Source organism: Pteropus medius, unplaced genomic scaffold (assembly GCF_902729225.1).
Source record: "Pteropus medius unplaced genomic scaffold, Ma_sr-lr_union100, whole genome shotgun sequence".
Lineage (NCBI taxonomy): Eukaryota > Metazoa > Chordata > Mammalia > Chiroptera > Pteropodidae > Pteropus > Pteropus medius.
Window position 1 is genome coordinate 4,438,662 of NW_024340701.1, and position 24,775 is coordinate 4,463,436.

Below are 24,775 nucleotides of genomic sequence, written 5' to 3' on the forward strand. Positions count from 1 at the left end.
AATTCCTATAACTTCTTTATATTCACCCACTTCACAGGTTCATTGCATTCTGTCATGCTCTGTGATATTCAAACTATTCGCACTTGCAGAGAATGCCTCTCATTTCTGTCTCTTCAAATCCTGTTCATCCTACAAACCCATCTCCAACTGTGTCTTTTCCATGATCACCCGTTGACAATTCCAGGCCAGTTCAGCTCCCACATTTTGTAGCAATTCTTGCTTTTTTATTGACTGTTTCCTAAGTTTTATCCTTTAGGATCAGTTTGGAAGCTCCTTAAGGGCAAATATGTTTTAGGGGATTCTGACACAGTGGGTGGAGATGTAAAGTTCACCTGTAATGGTTTGGCATTCAACTGAGAAGCCAAGGGGCACAGGTGCGTATGGAGGAAAGTGTGAGGAGGAAGGTATAAGAGATGAGGTTGAGTAAAACAAGAATGGTGCTGGTGTCAGGTAGGGCAACCCGGGGAATATTGTTAAGAGCTCCAAGAGCATTATAATATGCCCTTAATTTATTGCAGAATCTTGTTTGTATCTTGGTGTCTTTCCGAGGCTGCCTAAGTAGTCAGGGTGGGAGGTGAGGCTATGGACTTCCTGTGGAAGCACAGAGGTTACATACTCTGACGCTGTACATAGAGTGGCTTCTATTGCTTGCCTGTAGCTCTGGATGTTATGAATCCCACCCAAACATTACGTGGAATGCAAAGAGAGGAAAAAGACAAAAAAAAAAAAAAAAAGGAAGGAAAAAAAGTAAAGAAAGAAAAGACAGAGGGAGGAATGAGGGAAAAGAGAAAGGAAGGAATGGACAGGACATATCTAGTATGGGTTGTTTCTGGGGCTCATTCAGTACTCAATTGAATCCTCATAGGTATTCTGTCAAGGTGGATATTGTCATTCCACTTTGCACATGTGGTCATGGAGGTTTGTAAAAGTTAAAGAGCTTATTTATAGTCTCAAGAGAGTAACTGACAGAGCTGGGATGCAAATCTGTTTCTATATGATTCCAAGTTCAGTTATCTATAACACTCCTCTCCATGGTTCTTCTTAATAAATTATGGGCTCCTGGAATGCCAGATATGAGTGTGTCAAAGGCCAGGAGGCAAGAGGGGACAAGTAAAATGTTGGGATGGCAAGGAATTCATCACAGTTAAAGCACAGAGAGTAAGAAGGGAAATCATGAGAAATGCACCTGAAGAAGAAGGCAGAAGCCGGATTAGAAAGGGACTATATAAACCATGTTAGGAAATGTAACCATTATCCTGAAGTCACAGGGTACCTTTCAAGTGAGTGAAAGAAGTAAAGTGCCATGATTGTACCAGTCCCAAGGATAGATGAGAGTGGTCAGTAGGAGGACAGGGTGGTAGAAACAAGACAGATTTGACTATTAGAAAATAGCAGCTGAAGTGATGGGCCGTGAAGTCTAAGATGGGCAAGAACCTGGTGCTAGGAGGTGAAGAGAAGTAAAAAAAAAAAAAAAAGCAACTAAGCAACAAAGGAACAGGGCTTTTCACATTACGGCCAGTGGTAGTATCAAGGGCTATATAAGGACCTGCTTAGTCCCATCAATAGAGTCCATTTGTTTCCTACTCCCAAAGCCAGGAAGAAGAAGCATGCAAGTAACAACAGTCTTATTGTAATACAAATATAGCTTTAAGACAACCCCCCTAGGCACTTCTCCTTTCTAATCACATTGCTATCTTAAACCTTCCTATATTGAAATCTTGAAGATACCAGGATGAGACAGAGAAATAATGGCCAGGAAGGTGCATGGGGAATGAGGAGGAAAGCTGGCCCCTCTTGATCCTTCTGTAAATGAAGTGTAAGAGAATAAGCAGTTCCTTAGAGGGCAACAGGGGAAGTAGTAGCCTCCAGGATCATTAGGCCTTAGTTCACTGTTTTATTCAGCAAATATTTAAGTATCATGTATCAAGCATAGTTCAGTTAAGACAAGAGATAAAGGAAGCAGGACTCAGAGAATGAGGATCCAAGTGAGATGATTAACCACAGAGCTGAGTTTCAAAGGAAAAGGTAGAAAGTGCAAAGTTTTGGATAGATAAGGAAACAGTGGAAAAGTTAGAGTAAAGAGAGAACAGACTAGTGCAGGGATGAGGGTATACATTTGTGATGTGATCAAACATGCAGGAATGTGAGACTGGTAGAATAAGCTAGTCTCAGGGTTCCAGGTTTTTATTCAGGGAGAATGCCAATGAAAGTGGCCTTGAGGCCTCCAGTCAATGGTCTGTGAGAGTCGTTTCAGGCCCTGACTCAGAGGTCTGCATCAGAGTCTCCTAGAGCACAAGGTAAGCATGTCTTCAAACAAACTTGATTCTACAGTCACAGGCCCCTCAGGTTATGATGTTGATGTTTTCAACTCTTCATTTACTAGTATATCCGATCTGGGCCTATGCTTTAAATTCAATCACCCCAGTTTTCTCCTATTCTAGCCAAGTTTAGCAACTTGACTCTAAAAGCCTGCCGTCTCCACTGAATTTGATTATGTGCTGTCAGGAGAATTCATCTAATGCCTGCAGCTGTCCCAGCTCCTCTCCGGAGTGGGTTGGATGCCTAACCCGATTTGCAGACAGAGCGAAGGCAATGAGCCCTGGGGTAATCATTCGAGGAAACTGAGATGCTGCTCAGGGCTTAGATTTTCCAGACTCTGGTAAGGATACAAACAAAAATCAATTTGAGAAGGGCTCAGCAGGACAAATACATGAGGACTTTCAAATAACGCAAAGAATAAAGGGAAAGAGGGCTCAGGCTATGTGGGAGAAACGTCTCATTCGGAATGCACTTCTGGTTTTTTTTCTTATTTTGCTTATTATGTTTTCACTACGTCTCAGGCATGGTTTTAAATGTTTTATATGCATTATCACTTAGTCGTCACAACAACCCTATGATCAAGAGGCTATCAACATCTCCTTTACATAGACAAGAAAAATGAAGCTCAGAAAGGTAAAATATCTCCTGAGGTTTCAAGGTTAGTAAGCAGCAGAACCTGTATCAGATGCAGGCTGCTGCGACTCCGAAGCCTGTGCTCACAGTCACTATGTTATCTTGCCACCTGCCTTTCTCCCCTTGCCACACAACTCATAGGCTTACCTTCTGCTTCCAGAAAAATCTGATCTCACAGTACTCTCACCAGTACTCTCCCTAAAAACTCAACTCCCTTTCCTCACATTTTAGTTTGGCTCAGAGCTCCCCTAGATTGCCTGTGGCTCCAGTTTCGTCAACTAGTTCTCCCACCTTGCACCTTGTATTTTATTTACATGAGCAACTTACAGTTTCATAACACAATTTTGTATCATGCCTCCAATACCTCTGTTTTTGTGTTTCATCTTCCTCCATTGGATTGCCTCCCCTGCCATCTTACCTATTGAGTAAACTGCGACTCAGATGTGGCATATTATGGATTGTCAATAAAAGTTTGAATATTTTTTTAAAAATGAACTGATTAATTAATATGCTTTAAGGAATTCCATAAAAGTTCCTATACTGGATGTTAGGTTAGGTAAGGCAGCTTCTTGATTCCATTTAATACAGCTAGTCTGAGATATCAATGGAAGCCATGTAACAAAAATGATAATAATTATTTTAAAACTAATTCCTAATATATAAATATCATTAACCATGTGCTAAGCCATTTTAAGCACTTTATAATGGATTAATTCCTTTAATCCTCACAACACTCCTCTGAAGTTATTCCTATTATTTCAATGATATGATAAAAATGAAGGTAGGGTAGGGGCAAGAATGCTTCTTCTTAAGAGAAGCAAGTTATGCATGACTCTCTAGAAGACTCCAGAAAGAAAAGACTCTTAACACCTGATCCTGCCAAGGATACAGAAAGATCCCAAGACCTATGTACTCTCAGGACTCAGAGACTAAGTTCTGATCTAGCACTTGAAACAAGCCATTATCTTATGTCCACCCTGGTAACGTGTGTGAGGGAGGCCTATAACTCAGATCCAGTTGTGTGTGTACATGTTGGTGAGTGATCACACACACACAGACACACATATGCATATGCAAGCATGCGTACATGTACATACTCAACACATTCACGATCATATATATATTGCCTTTCTATTATTGCCTCTATTTCATTATATTGCTTTGACTACATGCCTTTCTCCACCATTAGACTGAGCTCTCCTTGAGGGCAGGGACCATATGTTGTTCATCTTGGGCTCTGCAGAATCTACACAGAGCTTTGCATAGAGGAAGTGCTCAAAAATGCTCCTGGATTGGATAAATTAATATATTTTTCAGTGAACTTTAAGAGATTAACAAATTAGAGTAAACAATTTCAGCCACACCAATATATGTATATTGTGCTGTCTCTATGTGAAGCTATGAGTCATGTCCTGAATATACTGTTCTCAGAAACCGCCATGCCTTTTTAAATGTTGTTCTGTCTGTTTTAATTGCCTTTCCCATACTTTTCTACAAAGTGAATCCCTATGTAGAGAAGAGAGGCCCAGCTCATATGACACTTTTCTTCATAGTTTTTGTCAGCAACTTCAGGATGAACGAATTGCTCTAAATACTAATTGCAGACACTGCTGTGTTTCTGAGTCATCTCAAAATCAATAGCACTTAACATAGTGCTTGGCACTGAAGAGGAGTTCAAAGCATGTTTGTTGAATGAATGAGTGAGTGAATTTATGACTTAATGAATGAATGATTCCTTCCCATTTACCATCCTCTCTGCTTTCTCTCCAAAATGTCAGTCAATTTCCCAGTGCATTGCTTTGAAGGTTACCTAAGTGCAGAGGAAAAAGGAGAAGCCCAGGAACTAATGGAGCACATAAGGCTTTCTAAACAAAACCTTCCCTAGCCCTCCTCAGAAGCCATGAACAACAGGTACCCTAATTTCCTCTCCAATCAAGCAGAAAATATGGATATGGACAGATGACTTCCAACTTCAGGGTCTTCTTTGACAGCAGACACACTTTTCTTCAAATTAGCAGAAAGGGAAATAAAGAATCCTTCTTTTTGGGTTGTAAGTCCTAAATGAAGTATGCAAAACAAAGTCACTAGACTACTCCAAAGGGATGTAACATATATCAAGCACCTCCTGTAAGTCAATAATGTGCTACTTGTTTGATGTGGACTATTGTTTGACTGATAAACACATATTCTTACCACCAAGGCTATGCTATTTGAAATTCATCCAAGAACCGCAATTGTAGAAACAGTCTCTTAGTTCCCCACCTTTTCCTACTCAAAGGCAGAAAGTAAACTGGCATCTAGTTTCCAAAGTATATTTGAAATTGAGGTAAGGTTTCATCCCTCTTCCCTTTTTGAGGGCAACTGAATCTCTGGATTGTCATCCATGCCAACACATGGCCTTTAGTTGACATTCGACTGGAACAACCCAGACCATCATGTGGTTTGAGTCAGTTGGCTCCTTTCTTTTCTTCTCTGGTGTCTGGCACAGCCAGGTAGGTGTCTGGCATGGATCTCCACACTATAAATCTACCCTCCCTAAGAAAACGGATCTGCTCCTAATTCCAATCCTATCTTCCCCCAAATAATTATAATAGTGCTCCTGTCACCAGCATATCTATTCTTATCTTTCTCCTCACTTTGTCACAGCTTAATCTCTTGGTGAGTCACAGGGAGGGGGAGAGAGAGAGTGAGGGAGCGCTCGAATACAGGCAACACATTTTTACACCCGGTGTCTAATCAGATTACCATCTAGTGGTGGGAGGAGAGAGACAGTGCCACATATTGCCAGGGAGTTTTTGATAACAAAAAGGCACTGCTTGATTTCTGAATTAACCTTTTTGTCCTACACACTCTATTGTTTATTTTTTAGAGTTTATTTTATATGTAGGATTTTTTTTTTTTTTTTTGGTCTCTGCCTTCTGGAGAAGGACACCCACACACTGTAGCAGCAGCTGCTTCTATTAATTTCAAGCCATTAAAAAAATTAAAATTAAGCCTAATTACTCTGGATAGTTTAGAGCCCGAGAATAGCTGAGACTGATTATTCCCCCTGGTCATGAACAGTAACAATATTCCTACCTACGTGTGGCTGCTGGCAGAATGCTAATGCAGCCAGAAGCTCCAGGGACAGGCTCCTAGTGCAAGGAGAGACTCTAAGTCATGTATTCTGTCTTCTATAATCTAGATTCCTGAGACGCAGTAAGAAGAAATCACTGAATTAGGTACTAAGAGTTGGATTCTAATTCAAACTGTAGTCCTTGGTCAGGATTCTTTCCCTTTTGGTGCCTCTGTGTAAAATGTGGCTACTAAAATGTGTCCCACTTAGGGTTGTTGCGACTCTTAGGTAAAAAGGACTATGTTTTCAAAGCATTCATTTGCTGGGATATAGGATGGTGTATGAGCCCATATCAGAATGCTGGTGCGTTGAGATGGAGTGGCAGGCTATACAGCTGCAATGGTTTGCACTGAAGTTTTGTATCCAAGTTACTTTTTTGCTGCATCATGGGTGGAATAATAATAAAGATTCCAGCTGTGAAGTCACTAGACTGGAATCTCCTTGTAGTCCCCTTGCATAGACACTAGTGTACAGGAGGCACTCAAATATTTTGACTGAAGGAATACATAAGTCAGGCAGAGCTGGATTTTGAATGAATAGGCAGATCTGTGTTCAATTCCAGCTTTGGATGTCTTTCAGAAATGTAATTATTATATAGTAGGAAGAATGTGGGCTTCCATTACATATCAGCCTTGTAGTTTGGGTTTCCACATCTATAAAATGAAAATGATATCTGGCTCACTGATTTGTTTTTAAGATTAGAAATGAGATTAGTACTGGATACATAATAGATGCTCAGTAATGGTAATTGATTATCACCATGCTCTGTGTAATGGATAGTTAGCATTATTACACTATCTCTTGGTTCAGAATAATGAATTCCAAGTTAACACTAAGTGCACTTAGGATATAAACTGGACAGAGGAGGTAGGGTCAGGAAGAAAGAAAAAAGTGACAGAAATAGGGAACCATTTAAATACAGTCATGAAAGAAAATCAGCGTTTTCTCTTTCTGAGAGTTCTCAGACCCAATGTAATTAATATTTCCTTTTCAAGGAGGTGTGCTCTCTGACAAAACTAAGTGTGTCTGTCCAGATACCAAAAGGTGGTTAACTCTCTCAGGTCCCAAATAGTGATGGGAGAAGTACTCAAAGGCATTGCCCCTGCTGGCACTTGCTGTACCAGCCAATCATGCAGTAACCTACCAGATGCGTGGAGCCTTCAGGTCATGCATGGTGGGATCAATAGGAAATGTGGAAAATTACAGGTTAGGTGAATGTGAAATATGTTTGGGAAATAGAGACTGAGCAATCCTGTTTATAGAGAAATAGTCTCAGTGCTCTTGGCATATTTACCATATGGTACAAATCTAAAATGATTTGTTTTACTTTTTGGTTACACTTTACAAAAATATGTGCAATAAACCCTTTCACTAGCAATTAGCTCAAATAAAAAAGTCCATGTTTGGGGAAAATTAAGTACTAATTTTCTATTTCTCATAAAATTCAGTGATGAATATGTAACTCATATAAAATGTTTGTCAGTACTTATGATCCACTGAAGAGGGTGTACTGATAACATGGCCACATAAAAACCAGAAGACACAAATCTGCTAAGAAACATCAGCATCTACTTGATTTAATAGTTATTTTAAAAAAACTTATGCCCAAAGGCTACAATTTACACATGTAAAAACAGAAGCATTAGCAGAATGATTGAAATAATTTTAGAACAGTCATGTACTCTAGATGAAAAGCTACACACAAGAGTGATATGTAGTATCACTTGTTATTTAGAGTACATGACTGTTCTACTAAAATAATTTCAATCATTTTTTAATTCCAAGTTTTCTTGTATATAAAGTAGTAGCTGTTAATGTCTTTTCTCTATTAGCAGAAGAACTAAAACCAGCGGTGTCATCAGATGTTTCAAATAGAAAATAATTTAATTTAGTTCCAATGTAATTCAATTATTCTTATTCAATTCATGGACTCAGCTTTTGGAAAATCATTCTGTTGAGGTAAAATACTGCCGTAATGCACAATAATGCTGCTAATGCAGTAAAAAAAATAAAAATAAAAAAAAAAAATCAATATTAACGTTAAAATTACAAATATTTTGTTATGATAATGAATATAAATTTTGGTAAAAGCAATATACTTGTGAAATCAACAAACCTATGGAGTAGAAATTTATTTTAAATTGGTTTGAGATGTCCATAAATTTATAATTGCATTCAAACAAGTTTTATTTTCTACGTTCAAAATAAGAACCATAGTTCTCAAAATTTACACAAAGAGAACTATACAAATTTTTACAAAGCTAACACGAAACCACATACAAAAAAATTTTTTAAGTTTCAGAAAGGTAGATCATGCTTATTTTCTTTACTGTCTGCTATCAACGGGATTTAGAGATTCTGAGCCTTTATAAAACTGCTTTGTTAATCAACATTAATTTTGCTTTTGTTGTTGTTAATGAGACCTCTAAATGAGAACAAACCTTTGGTTGCATTTTGTTCAAAATCAATTGGAAATCTTTAATCAAATATTCAGCAAATGAAGCACCAAAGTATTTCTGCTTTTAAAGCTTATATCAAATTGCAATTATTGAAAACAAAGCTTACAAACAAGAAGATATGACATCTATCTCTACAAAAGCAAAGGAAGAACTGCACAAATGAAATGATAAAAGCACAACTAAAGTACAAAATTTAATTCTCAAATGTAGTTTAGGAGGAGAATTTTTCGATGAAGCTCCTATTTTTAATTGGATATTTATATGCTATACAAGAGTGGAATGAAATTTAGAAGGCTTACATTTTGTAGCATCTGCATTTGATGAAAATTTTTAAAAATCAAGAAGTACCTTATTTGACAAAACTTGTTTTATAAACAAAAATGCATCCAAGAAAATTTCTCTGAAGGGAGTAAACAAGATAGTAACTATAAAAACATTTACACTAAAATGTTTGTAAATTTCAATACTAAAAAGCTTATAACTGAGAATGTCCTGTATTTAGAAGAGTTTACGCTAAGTTTATTAGATATCTCAGAAACTATAGAGATAATGCCTTTTATTGAAGAATATCATGATCTACAAAGAAGAATCAGTTGAATGTGTCAACAATTTCAAACTTATTAACCATAAAATGCAATTCTGAAGAAGACCGAAGGCAATGTCATCAAAAACTAAAATAAAACCATATTAGAAAAAAATATTCTTCATAAAAATACTAGTGACATAATATTAGATATATATGTAGCTAAAAAACTGATTGAAGCATGTGAAAGCATGCCAGAAATAACTACACTGACTTTAAGAAAATACGTTTTTCAAAAATTTTGCTTTAATGTATATGATGTATATTAATTTTATTTTCAGAACAAATTTTGATTTAGAAAAATAATTGTTTTGTTAAATACAATATAATGGAATTACTGGTGACCAATACATATTTTTTAAAATATACAAAATCTTAATTTTAGTTTCCCTATTCACTTTTAGTTGGGATGATAAATTATATGGTCCTATCTATATGCCAACCTGATTGCTCCTCCTAAATGTCTCAAAGTTACCTCAAATTTAAACCAATTATAATAGATCTCCTGACCTCCTGCAAATCTGCCTTTCTGAAAGTGCTCCCGGAGCGCCAGCAGCGTAATCGGTTAGTGGGGTACTTAAATGAAAGAACTCCCAACTCAATAAATAGCCTACCATCCCCATCCATCCAACTGGCCAAGCCAGAAACTTCAGTCTTCCTCTCTTTCGCCCTTTTCTTCCTTTTTTCTTTCAATAAATATTGCCTGAGAGTTTCCCATGTTGGCATCTTCTCGATGGTGGGGAAGCAGAAGTAAAAAAAAAAAAGTAACTCCATACTTTAATGGAAATTAAATTCTAGTGAGAGAGATAAATAAATTAATATATAATGCAGTGTAAGGTAAAGATGAGTGTAATGTATACAAATAAAGCAAAGTAAGGGGATAGAGGGTGATAGATGGGGAAACTGAATGATGTGAAGAAATGTGTGTGTGTGTGTATATATATATATATAGATAGATATATATATATCTGAGAAAATAGTGTTCCAACAGGAACAGTGGGTACAGAGGTCCAAGGGCAGGAATAAGCTTGGTGCGTCTCTAGGAACAACAAGAATGAGGTGGTGACTAATAGAAAATTAATTAGAAAGGGAGAGAGAGGACCAGATTATACAGCCTTGCAGGCTTTGATAAGAGTTTTGTGAGAAGCCACTGTAGAGATACTGATAATGATGAAATGATTTGTTTTACATTTTAAAAGGGGTTCCTGAGTAGAGAAGTAGTCTGTGGTGGGGAGGAAGAGAATGAAAGCAAGACCATTTGAGTAGCTATTTCAGTGGTCCAGGAAAGAAATAATGATGGGTTAGGTTAGGGCAGAAGCTGTGAATGTGGTAAGAAGTTATGAGATTTGGAATTGATTTTGAGGGTAAAGACTATAGGATTTGCTGATGGATTGGATATGAGATGTGAAAGTAAGAGAAAAGTCAATAATGTTACTTTTTGGCCTGATATCATTTACTGAAATTTTTACATGCCCCATCTTACTAAAATCTTTAAATTCTATCTTCAAAAGCTATCTCCAATCTGTCTACTTGTCTGTATTTCCATATTTTTGCTAGTTTGCTGAAAAAGTCCCCTACCCTGCTCAGCTTCTTTTTTTCTCACTCTGCCCCTTTCCAATCCCTTCTCCACATAGCCTTTTCAAAGCTTAATTGGATCATGTCACTTCCTGGATTAAAACTCTTCCACAATTTCCAATTATGCTGGAATGAAATCCAAACTCTTTAAAATGACTTTTTTTACTTCCTCAGATGAACCAAGTTTATAGTCTATATCTCAGGACCTTTAAATACTTTCCTTCTAGTTATCCTGTTCTCCACACCAACTCCCTCCCTTGCCTAGCTAACTGCTACCTTTCGTTTTTGTTTTAGATCAAATGTTATCTTTTCTATCGCCACCTAAATTAGATTCTGTTGTTAGTTTCCCTTGAAGCCACTAGGTCTTTTCCCTCAAAAGACTACCTCAATTTACAATTATATATGTATTTGTGCTCGTTTATTTATAGTTTATATTTCCAACTAGGTTGCAATTTCTCAGTGGGTAAGGATAATATCTGCTTTTTGTTCACCAGTGAAAAACCTGGCATCTGACACAGTACTTGACACATGGTAGACTTGTAGTAGATGTTTTTGATGTGAATGGAGTAAATATACACGGGTGAGGAGACAATAACATAGAAGTAAGGCTGATTGTCAGTGGTCTGCTTGGGACAAGAAGTTCTAAAGCCACCACTGGCTAGTGGGATCCCAGCAGAAAATCTGGGGTAGGGGAGGGTATTGTGGTGGAGGGGCTTCTAAACTGCTCTATAAATTAGATTTTACAAGAGCTTCATACAGTGCTTCTCTCAGAGTAAAGAAAGGTATTGATCATCCAGACAAAGGCTGCTCCTCTCCATTCTCATTTAATGTAATATCCTGGTTTCTTTCTGGTCCTGTTTCCTATTCTTTCTGAATTTTTTCCTACTTTTCCTTCCACCATCATCAAATCAGAGTTTTTAAGCAAAAAGAGCCATTGTCACTCAACCCTACCATGTAAGGAGCCACCGTAAGGTCTTCTAGACTTTAAATATGGAGCTCAGCCTTGTTCACTAAGATGGGGACTCTCATCACAATGGCCTCCCAATACAGAGTGGTTACAGACTTCTCCCTACACTCTCTGAATGGGGTACTATAGGCCAGGCATTACCAAAATGGGTGGGGTGGAAAGAGTAATAGTAGACAAAAAAAAAAAAAAAGGAAATAGGACCATCTGGAGCACTGACTGGTTTATCATCTCCTCCCTACCCACACCACCATCACCACCACCAAATTCTAGCACAGGGAGTAAGCACCTGTTTCCTAAGTGAAATAAACTGAGACCCCAGTGGAAAGACTGAGGAACAGATCATGAGAATAGATTCAAGTGACCTAGAGTCCAAAGAAGCTAGGAAATGACCTAAATTCCAAGTTGCCAGATCCAGGGAGCTTAGCCAAAAAGCAAAGTGAAAAATGATCTGGTCCAAAAACTAGGTTTCCAAGCTCAGAAGGGTAGGAAATGAGAGACAATGATTTTGGAGCCAAGACTGAGGTAGCAGCTAAGGAAGTAGACTGCCAAGGAGAAAATTGTGGATGGAGAGGAGCAGAGGGCATGGGTAACAAGTAATTTTCAGCTCTTCAGGGCACAAAGTCTCAAGTGGATGAAGATGTGATCAGAATCAGTGAGAAGGAGGATAGTAGGATAACAGCAGAGATGATATATATACCAGGTTCCAAACCAGGTCACACGGAAATTATTCTTTCCTATTATGATAAAGGAATCGGAAGTGAAATCTACCCTACCAGGAATTAAAGTCTGGCGTAAATATATGGGGAGCAGAATGAGAATCGTGAGATATTTTCTAGGATGCCTGTCTCCAGACAGTGGATGTGGAAGCCAAGCCACGTCATTGCTCACATGAAAAGTGATAATGACTTGATGACCTGTGAACACATAAGGAGTGGTAGGCTACAAGGTACGAGATTTGAGCTGGGGAGGTAAATCTGATTGAAAAACAAAGACTGAGATATGGCACAGCCCTGGAAAGGTCTGATACAGAGAAGGTAAGTCTTTCTTAATTGCCAGAAGAATTACTGTAGTAGTATGACAGCTACAAGATACTAGCAGGATAAATTCAACAACAAATATCCAGTTATCCGTCTTAGAACCAGTGGGAGGATAGGACTGGAGACTGACACAGGAGTCAGATATGCAGTTAAAGCAGAGGTCCATCATCCTGGATAGGAGGCCGAGTCAGGTCAGGATTTAGTTGTGATTCTGGGAAAAAATCCTGGGATTTGGAGGAAATTTCATCTCTTTGCCAGTGCCTCTTACTCACTGTCTGCAGGACAGAACTGAGCCCCCTACATGGCTGAGACTAAGTCTATAGGTGAGCTGAGCTGTGAAACTTTGGGAGCCTACCAACAAGTGCCTACTATGTCAGTCTGCTAGGTCTAGAGCTACTTATCTTTGGTCTCACTTCCTCTGGGAAGTCCTCCCTCTACCTACTCTAGTTATGCCCCTTCCCTCATCTCTGCGATACCTGTATTACCCTATGATAACATGCATCATACTTCATTATAGCTCAATATCAGTCTTCTTCTTTCCATTAGAGTGAAGCCATGGCTCTATTTGCACATCGTAAAGCCCTAGAGGCTAACCCAAATCTAACAAGTAGTAATCACTAAATAAATAATTTTTACTGAATGAATGAGTGAATGAGAGTGTAAAGTCAGGGAGTAGTAAAAGGTGAGTTTGAAAAATAAGGTAGGGGCCAGATCACATAGTATCTTATAAGCTATGTTGTAGAGTAAAGACTGACCCTAAAAGAAGTGAAGAGCCACTAATGGATTTTACGTATATTCTCAAGTGATCCCTTATACTCAAAGGTCATCGACTCCTAAGGGGGCACTGGCTATACTCCACAAGTTCGCCCCCTCACAATGTAACTGGTTGCTATGCTGATTCACAGAAGTTAGCTATGACATTTTGGTCCTCGTCACATGAAAGACAGTATGTCTAAGTCAATTCTCAGTACCCATCATCTGCCCGCGAATGGCAGGTTCTTTTCTACACCATTGATCTTCACAGTTAGAAATTATGTGAAAAAGCTTTTATACTTCAGTGGACTTATTAATCTTAGAAACTCTGAATTCATGTATTTCACAACCTGTCACTTTTCAGGGTTATTATGTTAATTAAAATAATAAAATGGACTCAATAAAGAGCTTTTGGTAATTGAAAAGAGTAAATGAACTTTGCAAGCCATCTACTAGCTTCCTGAAATTTGGGAACCAGAAGTATAGAAGGTGAGAAACTCTTTAATTTTCTTCCAATAAGAAAATCTTTGAAAGATTCTCTTTGTAATCTATCTGGGAGGTCTATAAACTCTTTATACTGACACAACTACACACCTTTATAGAAAGATGGGACTTCAAAGATTATGCAGTCCTGTGACTTTTAAACACTTTTTAGTTTTTTCAAAAGTGCTTTCTTCAAAAGCTAGCAGAGAAGTACAATATGCATAAACCAAACAAACAGATAAACAGAATTCTGATGGCAAGAAACAGGGCAAAGAGGGATTGGGCTTGATTTGGGTTTGATCTTGTTCAACCTTTTCATTTTCTAACTGCAGCCTACAGTAGTAAATGACTTGGCCAAAGCCACGCCGGAGATTAGAGAGAGAGCTGAGAACTACTCGTCCAATTATATTTATTTTGTTCATTCAACAAACAATTGTTTATCAAGTGTGGTTCCTGATGCTGAGGATAAATGAGTGTACAACAAAGTTCCTGTTTATGTGGAAGAGAACAAATAGACAAATACACATATATGACAGGCAGTGATAAGTGCTAGGAAGAAAAAGAGGCAGCATAGGGAATAGAAAGTAAGGAGTGCGGTGATAAGCTGGTTATACGGGATTGTCAAGGAAGGCCTTTCTGATGAGAGAAAATCTAAATAAAATGAAGGAGTGAACCCAGTGGATTTCTGGGGGAAAGGTGTTGCAGGCAGAGGGAACAGCAAGAGCCAGTGATGTTTCCTTGCTGCTCCTTCTCCTCCAGGACAGAGCACCTACTAGGTGCCAGGAATTCCATTAGCCCCTTTACATGCATGGAGGCTTGGAGCATTAGTGAGAAAACAGATTTTAGAGGCAAACAGATCTGGTTTGAGATCCAGGTTTTTCCAGGCAATTGCCTTATCCTCTTTTATCTTCAATTTTCTGATTTTTTAAATGGCAATAATATTATTTTTCTTGCAGATCTGTTCAAAGGATCTAATAAGAAAATACAAATAAAGCTCCTGACATACACCAGTTGGGCACTATTAGTGTCATTTATTTCACTTTATTTGAATGGAAGATACTTATTGCAGTGGGCTTAAGTGAATTTTGGCTGCTTGGCATCTATTTCTTTTTCCTAAGAGCAAACTATTTTCTATACTTAAATGACACCTTCTTCATTGGGTACAGTTTACTGGAGTCACAGGAGAGGCCTTGCTGTCACAGGAGAGGCCTTGCTGTCCCATGCCAAAGCACATACCTCTATCTGGGCTAAACAGATATGACCTCCATGGAATCTGTATCTTGAATAGAGAGAAAATAATGAAAGACTTGGCGTTCCCTCATGTCCTGACCAGATTGTTCCACTCAAAGGCCATTATCATGGCTTCCCCTTCCTGATGCTAAGGCTCGTTACTTCTTGCTCACCCTCAAGTCCAAGTCTCTCTCCACTACCTATTGATTCTGTAAGTCCCTAATATCCTTCAGATGCATTTACTTTTGCCTTAGTTAGACAGAACAGACTTCTATTCTTAGTAATTTATATATGTATACATAACCAACTTAACTGGAGACAATGAAAACACTCCAACATAAGGAGTATTTGTCTTCTAGATAATTAGAATTATATTGTTGAACAATAATGTTGATAAAGAAATTTTGAAGTATGTATAATCCTTGCAACTCATTTACCTCATTGAAAAGCAATTTCTCCATCTAAAAAACAAGAAAATTAAAAACAAAAACGAAACAAGATTAAACTAACTTATATTCGAAAGGTCTTTACAGAATTGAAATTCTAGGATTCCAAAGTCTATGCGAATATGATTCTAAGAATTTCATTATAATGTTATTAGTCTTATATCTTCAAAGCTTTAACCAAAGACCACGTAAGGAAAACTTTTCAGATTATACGATAGCCTCAAATCATACTACATAAGCAGTTGCCTACTTCACTTCTATGTGAAGTAGGTCAGACACTCAACTGTTTCTTGGGTGAATTAAGAAATAAGAGTGCAGTAGGGGAGATGTGGACGGTACACTGAAAGATGCCATTTAAGATGACATAGTTAGTCAGCAGCAGCAAGTCAGGGCTTGAACTCCAGAGGATAACGCTTAAACAGAATACAACCCTACTAGTAATGTGGACAATCACAGGAAAGATAGGTGGGGTGATCAGAGAAGGATTCCTGAAGAGGGTGGGTTCAAATCGAATCTTGACAATTAGTTAAAATATGGTTTCTGGAAGGAAAGATTTCTCAGACAGGGGGACTGTATGTGAGAAGGACCAGAAATGAGAATGCACAAGATGTATTCAAGGTAACTGGGCCATGTAGCTGAAGCATAGGTTTTATGTGGGAATCATTGATGAGGAGTCTGAAGAGGAGACTGAACCCAGTTATACAGGTTTGGGAGGTGTCTGAATGTCAGACTAAGGAATATCATCAATCAAATGTATCATATATATGCCTTCTCCAAGTAACTTTTCCTGTGTTACTTCTGCATCCTCTGCCTTGCCTACCATGGCCCCAAGGGAGGAAGAAGATCCAGGTAGTGTTATCAGAGTCCACATAATGGACTTCGGTGCAATGTTAGCTAAGATGGAAGAAATAGGTAGATTCCTTTTCCAGACAGGACTATTGAACAGCAGCCAGCTTCATGTCAAAAGCTCTCACAACTAGCTCAATTCTTTCTGAGTTCTAGAGGGGATCTTGAACTAGGTCTGATTTGGGGGAGGGCACGGGAAAATGGTAAGTTTAAGAAGAGGAGGGCTGTGACAGTAGAGCGCATAGGGAGGCCAGGCATTTCATCCTAACCTGGTTTTCTGTCTTGAAGCATAAGACTGAGAAAGGGTTCTGCAAGCTGACAAGTTATTGCAATCGGGGAAAAAAGAGAAAAAAAAATAAATCCCTTGGAGTAGAGACAAAGGTGATGGGATCAAGAGGCAAACGGAAGGAGAGTGGCCTTAATGGAAGATTTATTAGAGATCATGGCTTGCATCAGTCCCAAAGGTAAGAATGACTAGGAAAATAAATTCAGCAATGGTTCCTGCCCTTTTGGGCTGAGACTTTACAGAATGTGATATTTCTCAAAAATGAGTCTCAGTCCACCCTAAGGATTCCAGCTTGCCGAAGATGGATTCCCAGCATTGTGAATTCGTATTGGGGGAGTAACGGTGGAATGAGTGAGAACTTTGTTTTATCTGGCTTAGTTTTTGTCAGAAATTGCATCTCTCTTTACTTGAAAAACAGCTGGAATGTAGCTGTACCAATGCCCATGTCACTGGGAGGAGCAAAGACTCAGCTAATCAACAGTGCTTCTGAATGCCCAGGAGCCACAGATGTAACCCACAGAAAATAGAACTGCAGCCTGCCTATGAGGTTAGTATGCCCCACCTGGCCACTTCCAATTTCAAAATTCCATTAATTCTTAATTTTCTTAGAGAAAGACAATAAAAGCAGCTCTTTATGGACAATGCAAAACTCAAGCACATATTCAGCACCTTCTCTGTGCAAGCACTTCTCTAAAGTACTAGAAATTTGAAGATGAAAAAGATATAACCCTGTCCCCCATCTCAAGAAATTCATCTTGCAAGAAATACAGGCATCCTGACCACAATAAGAAGCCTTCCTTTCTGTCTGACTTACTTTGCGATAGAGCTGCGTGCACATGCAATGGGACCACAGAGAAACCGTGTGCGAGATGGCCAGGCTATTCAGACCCATTTAAGCTAGTCCTGAATGGATGGATGGTTAAGACCTCACCAAGGGATGAAGGAATGATGAAAGAATTTCTCAACAGAGAAAAAAGCATGAGAAGAAGGAGCTGAATTTTTCATAATGTTTAAGGAAATGGGTTTTTTTTTTCCACTTAATACTTTGATTTTTCAATTACACTTAACATACAATATTGTATTAGTTTCAGGTGTACAAGATAATGATTAGATATTTATATACCTTATGAAGTGATCACCTCAATAAGTCTAGTATCCATCTGACAACATAAATAGTTATTACAATATTATTAACTATATTCCCTATGCTGTACTTTATATCTCTGTGACTATTTTTATAAGTGGCACTTGTACTTCTTTTTTTTTTTTTGCTTATTATGTAGTGATGTTACTCTATCACCTTATAAATGTTCATTGTTTTGATTGTCACAAAAATCCAGTAAGGTGGTATTCTTAATATCTTCACTTTGCCAATGAGGAAACTGTGAGGCAGAGAGGTTAACTGTCCAATTCACTGATGTAATGAGTGATGGAGCCAGGATCCAAACTAAGGCAATCAGGATTCAGAATCTATATCCTGTGGCCCCTACAGTAGATATTGAATGAGTGACAATACTACTATTAATAATGGCTGCCTATTCTGATAAAATAAGCTTCTTTCATAGGTATCTCCTGGCTCTATAATTCTATGGTTCTCTACTTGTTCCAAGTATTGAAAGTGAACTGACTAGTAGTGTTCATGTATCTAGCTAATGGGAGAATCAGAACCAGACTCAAGTTCTCTTTGTGCTTTACTCAATGTTCCTTCTAGTATATCACTCTTACTGGGTATGTAGAGATTGAATTATTGTGATATATGACCATTTTTTAACTCCATAACAATAACTTTCTTGTGTTTCAACCTAATATGTGAGAATGAGAGTAGCTCTTTCTTCCCCACAATGATATAGCATTCTCTGTTGATAAAATGAGGAATAATTAATTGGAGATAAATGTTCCTTTTTTTGAGGAGTTAACATTTTTGCCAAACTTTTTGCAAAACATATGGCATGCAGTGTGTGACTGTCAGGACCTTTGTATCTGAATCTGCTCCCTGGAGCACATCTGTCCAGAGGAAGGTTATTGAGATCTTATCTTTTTGAATTGTTGGTTTTTCAAATAATATATCTCCAGGGGACCAACTGGTTACCAGGTTGTTGCATAGAGTTCATTCGTATACTTGCCAACACAAATTATAAAGCTACGTAACGTGTTTCTAGTGCCACAGCTCACCCAATTCTTAAATACGGATACAGAATACAGCTTAATGTAGGCAGCTGTCACAGTTTCCTCAACTTACAACCAGTTCTTCCTCCAATTTCTCTTAATCTCATATTTTTAGTTGGTTCTTTCATTCCTTGGTCTGTTTCTTATTTATTTTTTGTTTGTTTATCTATTTATTTTGTTAAATGTATTTTAGTGGCATTGATAAATAAAATTATATAGGTTTCAAGTATATAATTCAATAATACATCATATGTATATTGCATTAAGTGTTGACCGCCCATAGTTAAATTTCCTTCTGTCACCATATATTTGACCCCGTTTACCTTTATCTACCTCCCACCCCCCCTTTTCCTCTGGTAACCACTAATTCACTGTCCATGTCCATGAGCCTCTGTTTGTCTTGTTCGTTTGTTGCTTTCAGTTTATATCTCACATATGAGTGAAACCATATGGTTCTCAACTTTTTCTGTCTGACTTACTTTGTTTAGCATGATAATCTCAAGATCTGCTCATGTTGTTGCAAATGGCAGTATGTCATCTTTTCTTATGGCCAAGTAATATTCCATTGTATATATGTACAACATCTTTATTCAATCATCTCTCGAAGGGCACTCCGGTTGTTTCCATGTCTTGGCCACCATGAGTAATTAATCTCATTTTTTACCACCACCACTTCCCACCACATAATACTTTCCAATTCTTTCTATTCTACCTACATGGTTTTCTGTTACCCTCATAACTTCTTTCCTATGCTCTTGCAGCAGCCTTATAACTGCTCTCTGGGTTCCTCCCTCTTCAATTCACCTATCACTTTGTTGTCATACTAAGTTTCCTAATACATGCTCTGTTCATATTATTTTTATGTTAGAAAAGCAATCAATCAGTGATTCTCCACTGATTACCAAGGAAAATGTTCTGCCTGATATTTGAGGCCATCTATTTTCCAGTCACGACACACTTTCTACTTTTATTTTCCCTACTCACCTGCTTGGGCCAGACTTCTCACTTTACCCAGGTATGCCTATATTTTCTCACTTCTATGCTTTTGCTTCAGTTCCTGCCCTAACCCATCAGTGTTATACTTACTTTTCAAGTCTTCAGTTGAGTGCCATTTACTAAAGCATAAAGGACACTCTCTACTTGACCTCTTAATTGGGATTAATAAACCCCTCCTCTGAAATCTGTGCATTTTCCCCCTTCTTTAAGAAACTTCCCATGGTTTTTTTTTTTATGTCTGAAAGTTTCTTGAAAAGAGTGACTCTGCCATTAACTTTTCAATCCCCAACATGTATCTTACACATAGTTAGCAACAATAAATAGTACAAGTATGAATGAATGAATAGTATATTCACTCCCCCCAAATGTTCAAGTCTCCTTTAAGAATTCCCATGTTATGGGCCTTTCTTTCTGAATTTCCCAAAGTTCTCATAATAGATGTAATAATACATGAGCTCTAGCTGTGTTGACTATTGCAAAGAGAAACTCATGGTAATAAAATGTTCATGTTAGAGATTGGACCCCAAGCACTGAATAACTGTTTTTAGTTTATACACTAATATATTTGGCCATCTTTTATTTTACATATTATCCACCTGTCATTCTCTGAAATTTTAGATTATTTCTGTCCTTTTTGCTTGTGTGCACATTATCACTTTCCCTGAATCCCTTTTCTCTACCTGCCTTTCTTTTTTTAAATTTTCTTATTTCTTTTTTTCTAATTTTTATTTTTCAATTAGAGTTGACATTCAATATTATTTTATAGTAATTTCAGGTGTACAGCATAGTGGTTAGACATTTGTATAATTTATGAAGTGATCCCCTCGATTAGTCTAGTACCCACCTAGCACTATACATAGTTATTACATTATTGACTATATTCTCTATGCTATACTTCATGCCCTTGTGACTTTTTTTTTATAACCAGCAATTTGTATTCCTTAATCCTTTTCACCTTTTTCACCAATCTCTCCAACCCCCCTCCCATTTGGTCATCAATTTTTCTGGAACTATGAATTTTTGTTTTGTTTTGTTTGCTTCGTTTTTTAGATTCCACATACAAGTGATATCATGTGGTATTCATCTTTCTCCGTCTGATTTATTTCACTTAGCATGACACCCTGCAGGTCCATCCATGTTGTTGCAAATGGCAAGATTTAATTCTTTTTTTATGACTGAGTAATATTCCATTGTGTGTGTGTGTGTGTGTGTGTATTGGATAAAGAAAAAATTATATATATATATATAAAGAAAAAATTATATATATAATTATATATATAATTATGTATATAATTATATATATAATTATGTATATAATTATAAATATAATTATAATTATAATTATTATATAATTATATATATAATTTTTTCTTTATCCAATCATTTATTGATGGACACTTAGGTTGTGTTCATATCTTGGCTATTGTAAATAATGCTGCAATGAATACAGGGGTGCATATGTCTTTTTGAATTAGTGTTTTGAATTTCTTCGGCTAAATATCCAGAAGAGTAATTGCTGGGTCATATGGTAGCTCAAATTTTTAATTTTTTGGAAAAGCACTAATTTTTTGAGGAATCTCCATACCATTTTTCATAGTGGCAACACCAATTTACATTCCCACTAACAGTGCGCTAGAGCTCTCTTTTTCCCACATCTTCACCAATGCTTGTTAGTTGTTGAATTATTGATAATAGCCATTCTGACAATTGTGAGGTGATGTCACACTATGGTTTTGATTTGCATTTCCCTGATGATTAGTGATATCAAACATCTTTTCATGTGTCTGCTGGCCATTTGGATGTCCTCTTTGGAGAAATTTCTATTCATGTCTTCTGCCCATTTTTTAATCAAATTATTTGTTTTTTTGATGCTGAGCTGTATGAGTTCGTTATATGTCTTGGATATCAATCCCTTATCAGATATACCATTTGCAAATACCTTCTCCCATCTGGTAGGTTGCCTTTTTGTTTTGTTGATGGTTTCTTTTGTTGTGATAGAGCTTTTTAGTTTGATGTAGTTAGTATATCAGATCTTTTCACACACATGTTAAAAAATTTCTAGTGCTTTTCCATTGCATATTGGGGGGAAAAAAAGGTTAAACTCATCACCATGATGGACTTACACTTCCCCTGGCACTGCTTTCTTTTCTCCTCTGCTCTAGCCCATGGGCCTACTTTCTGTTCTTTAAATACATCAAGTTTATTTTTATCCCAAGGCCTTTTCATTTGCTATTCCCTCTTTTTTGAATGCTCTTCCCTCAACTCCTTCTTATCTCTCAAATCTCATCCCAGATACTATCTTAGCAAAAGGTCTTTCTGGACCACTTAATTTAGATTAGACCCCTAACTGCAGTCACTCTCATTCCTGTTTTATTTTCTTCATAGCACTTGTCACCATCTGAAATTTTGTTTCTTTCCACTATATAAGCTCCTTGATGGCAGATACTCTGTATCTACCTCTTCAGTGCCTAGAAGTTCTTGCGCAAAAGCTAAATTGAATATATGAATTCAAGGTGATAAGAACCTTGCATCGGTATGTAGGACACTCAATAAAAGCAAGTAATAGATATAAAAGTAGGTAAGATTAATAGTGGTGATCATCATAGTAATAATATCCACCAATTAACGAGCATTTTCTGTGTGCTGGGCCCATATTAAGCCCACTACCTTGTTCAACCTTTACGGAAATCTTGGGATATAAGACCTATTTAGCCCCCTTGTAAAGATATTTGAGATTTAGAGAGGAGTTCAGTAATATACTGATGTTTTTGTTCCTGAATAAAAGAACTAGAATTTGAACCCAGTCTGTCTGACTCCAAACACCAAAATTTAACAGTACAATAGAGAGGGGTGATTGAACTACAATTTCCCTCAAACCATCTCAGAACCTTGGCATCTCCAACATCTTCTACAAATGTATGAGTACATATGAGTTTATCATTCTAAGAGAAATGCCTTTCAGGGCAAATTGAGGGGACAAATCAAAACTAGTAGTAGATCTCAAATCTTGCCTTCTGGTAACCATGGATTCTCTCTCTACTTAAACTCCATGTACATTCACCTTGGATAAAAACAAACAAAGAAACAAACAAACCAAAAAAAAACTCAGCCAATATATCCACTTTTACATTAAAACTCTAGTAATATTGGAAAAAATCTATTTGCTTTAGCTCAAATGTTTGAATAGAAAGGGATCAATTCAGTTAATTTCCTGGACCTTTGACCTCATGATGGCCAAAATGACATTGTATGTATTTGTAGTTCTAGGTCCAAAATTAATTCGAAGTGCCTTATAGAAATATATATAAATATAAATAATAAACGAGAGGAAATGAAGACAAGAAATAGTGGGCCAGAAAATAAAACAAAGTTTGAAGTAAGGTTAGGAAAACAAATGGATACCACAAAGTCCTGTGCACTCATTAGAAGTAGCTCATTTAAATTTGAGCTTCCTAGTAGCCAAAGCAAAGAAGGAACTATAATCAGTCATATAGTTTATAATTTCTTTTTTAAATCTAGTTGGTTGGGACAAAATTAAGCCAGTTACAATTTTTCCTGGTCATGAGATCTGACAAATTTTTCTCATGCTTTTATAAATGTTTTCTTACCACCCTTAGAGTAAATTCATTAAGAAAGTTCATGAGACTATTTTTATGGAGTACTTCAATGCAGGCCAAGGGCAATATATCAAAGGTCATGTCTACAAAGGGAATTCTATGAAGCATGAAGATAATGCAGTCCTGCTATACAGCTCTCAGATTATCTACCTTCATACAAGGACAAGGAAACTGATGAACTGTGTATCATTGAGTAGGCTTCCATTAATATTATTTCTTGCGACTAGACTTTTATTTAATATAAGACAGCAAGGAATTTAAGGTTCCACTTTGTGTCAGACTCTTAAGATACAGATATTCCATTCTGGTAATTAAATGCAGAACCTTTTATTATTATAGTCAACTTAGTGGAAGATAGATCTGTTATGCTATTTTAAAAATTAAAACAAAATTGTGTGCCTATATAGATGGCAAAGAAGAATATGTGACTAGGGCCAAAATTAACCATGAAAAATATGCAGGATCTAATCTAATGCACTGATAACTGGCATATAAACTGTGGACTTTTTAGCTTTCAATTTTAAATAAGACAATATATTTTCTCTTATAATTAGAATAAAATTTTCATTGGAATTTTTGGCTATTGTGTTAAGTTACCCAAGAGCTTCCTTACACTTCAGAGAGACAAAATCTTGGGAACAACTGTACATTCTCTAGGGAGTGCATTTGGCCTGAGCTCTAAAATGCCACTTTGAGAAAAGGGAGTCTGGAAAAGTTCCCTGTTCAGTGATTGTGTTTTAATAAATAAAAAGGCAGCTGTGATGAAGAGAAAGCAGCATATGGGATAAAAACCCTACAAGTAAATTGTCTGCAGAGTGTTGCAGTAATCCCTGTGGCATGTGCTTCCTAGAGAATGATGGGACGTTTGTCAACACACGTAGAGCAAACGACAGGAAAAGACTCCCATATATAATTCATCTCTCTATCAAGTTAAATACACAAATACTTCAATTGTGGGCTGGCGCAGACTAAATATTTAAAAGCTTCTCACTGTGCTCTAGGTCCTCATTGTTGCCATCCCAGACACCACCAAGAAACAAGCATTTACCTCATTCAGAGTCACTGACAAGCACCTCTCTTCTCTTGGTCAACAAGCACCATCATTTTATTCTGGCTGCTAGTGCTTGCCTTGGCCAGAAGCAATTATAGAGAGACTTCAAGCTAGAAGGAACACCCACAATTATACTCATAGGTGTAGGTGTGCCTTATTTTTAAATTAGTTATAGAATTTCACTGTCCCTATTCCCTGAAGAGATTTTTTTTT

General features: G+C 37.2%; 1 protein-coding gene across 1 annotated transcript in view; it reads right to left on the reverse strand.

The window, feature by feature from the left end:
- AGBL4 (AGBL carboxypeptidase 4) overlaps positions 1 to 24,775 on the reverse strand; it is a 1,011,660-nt gene that overhangs the window by 444,687 nt on the left and 542,198 nt on the right. The window lies entirely within an intron of this gene.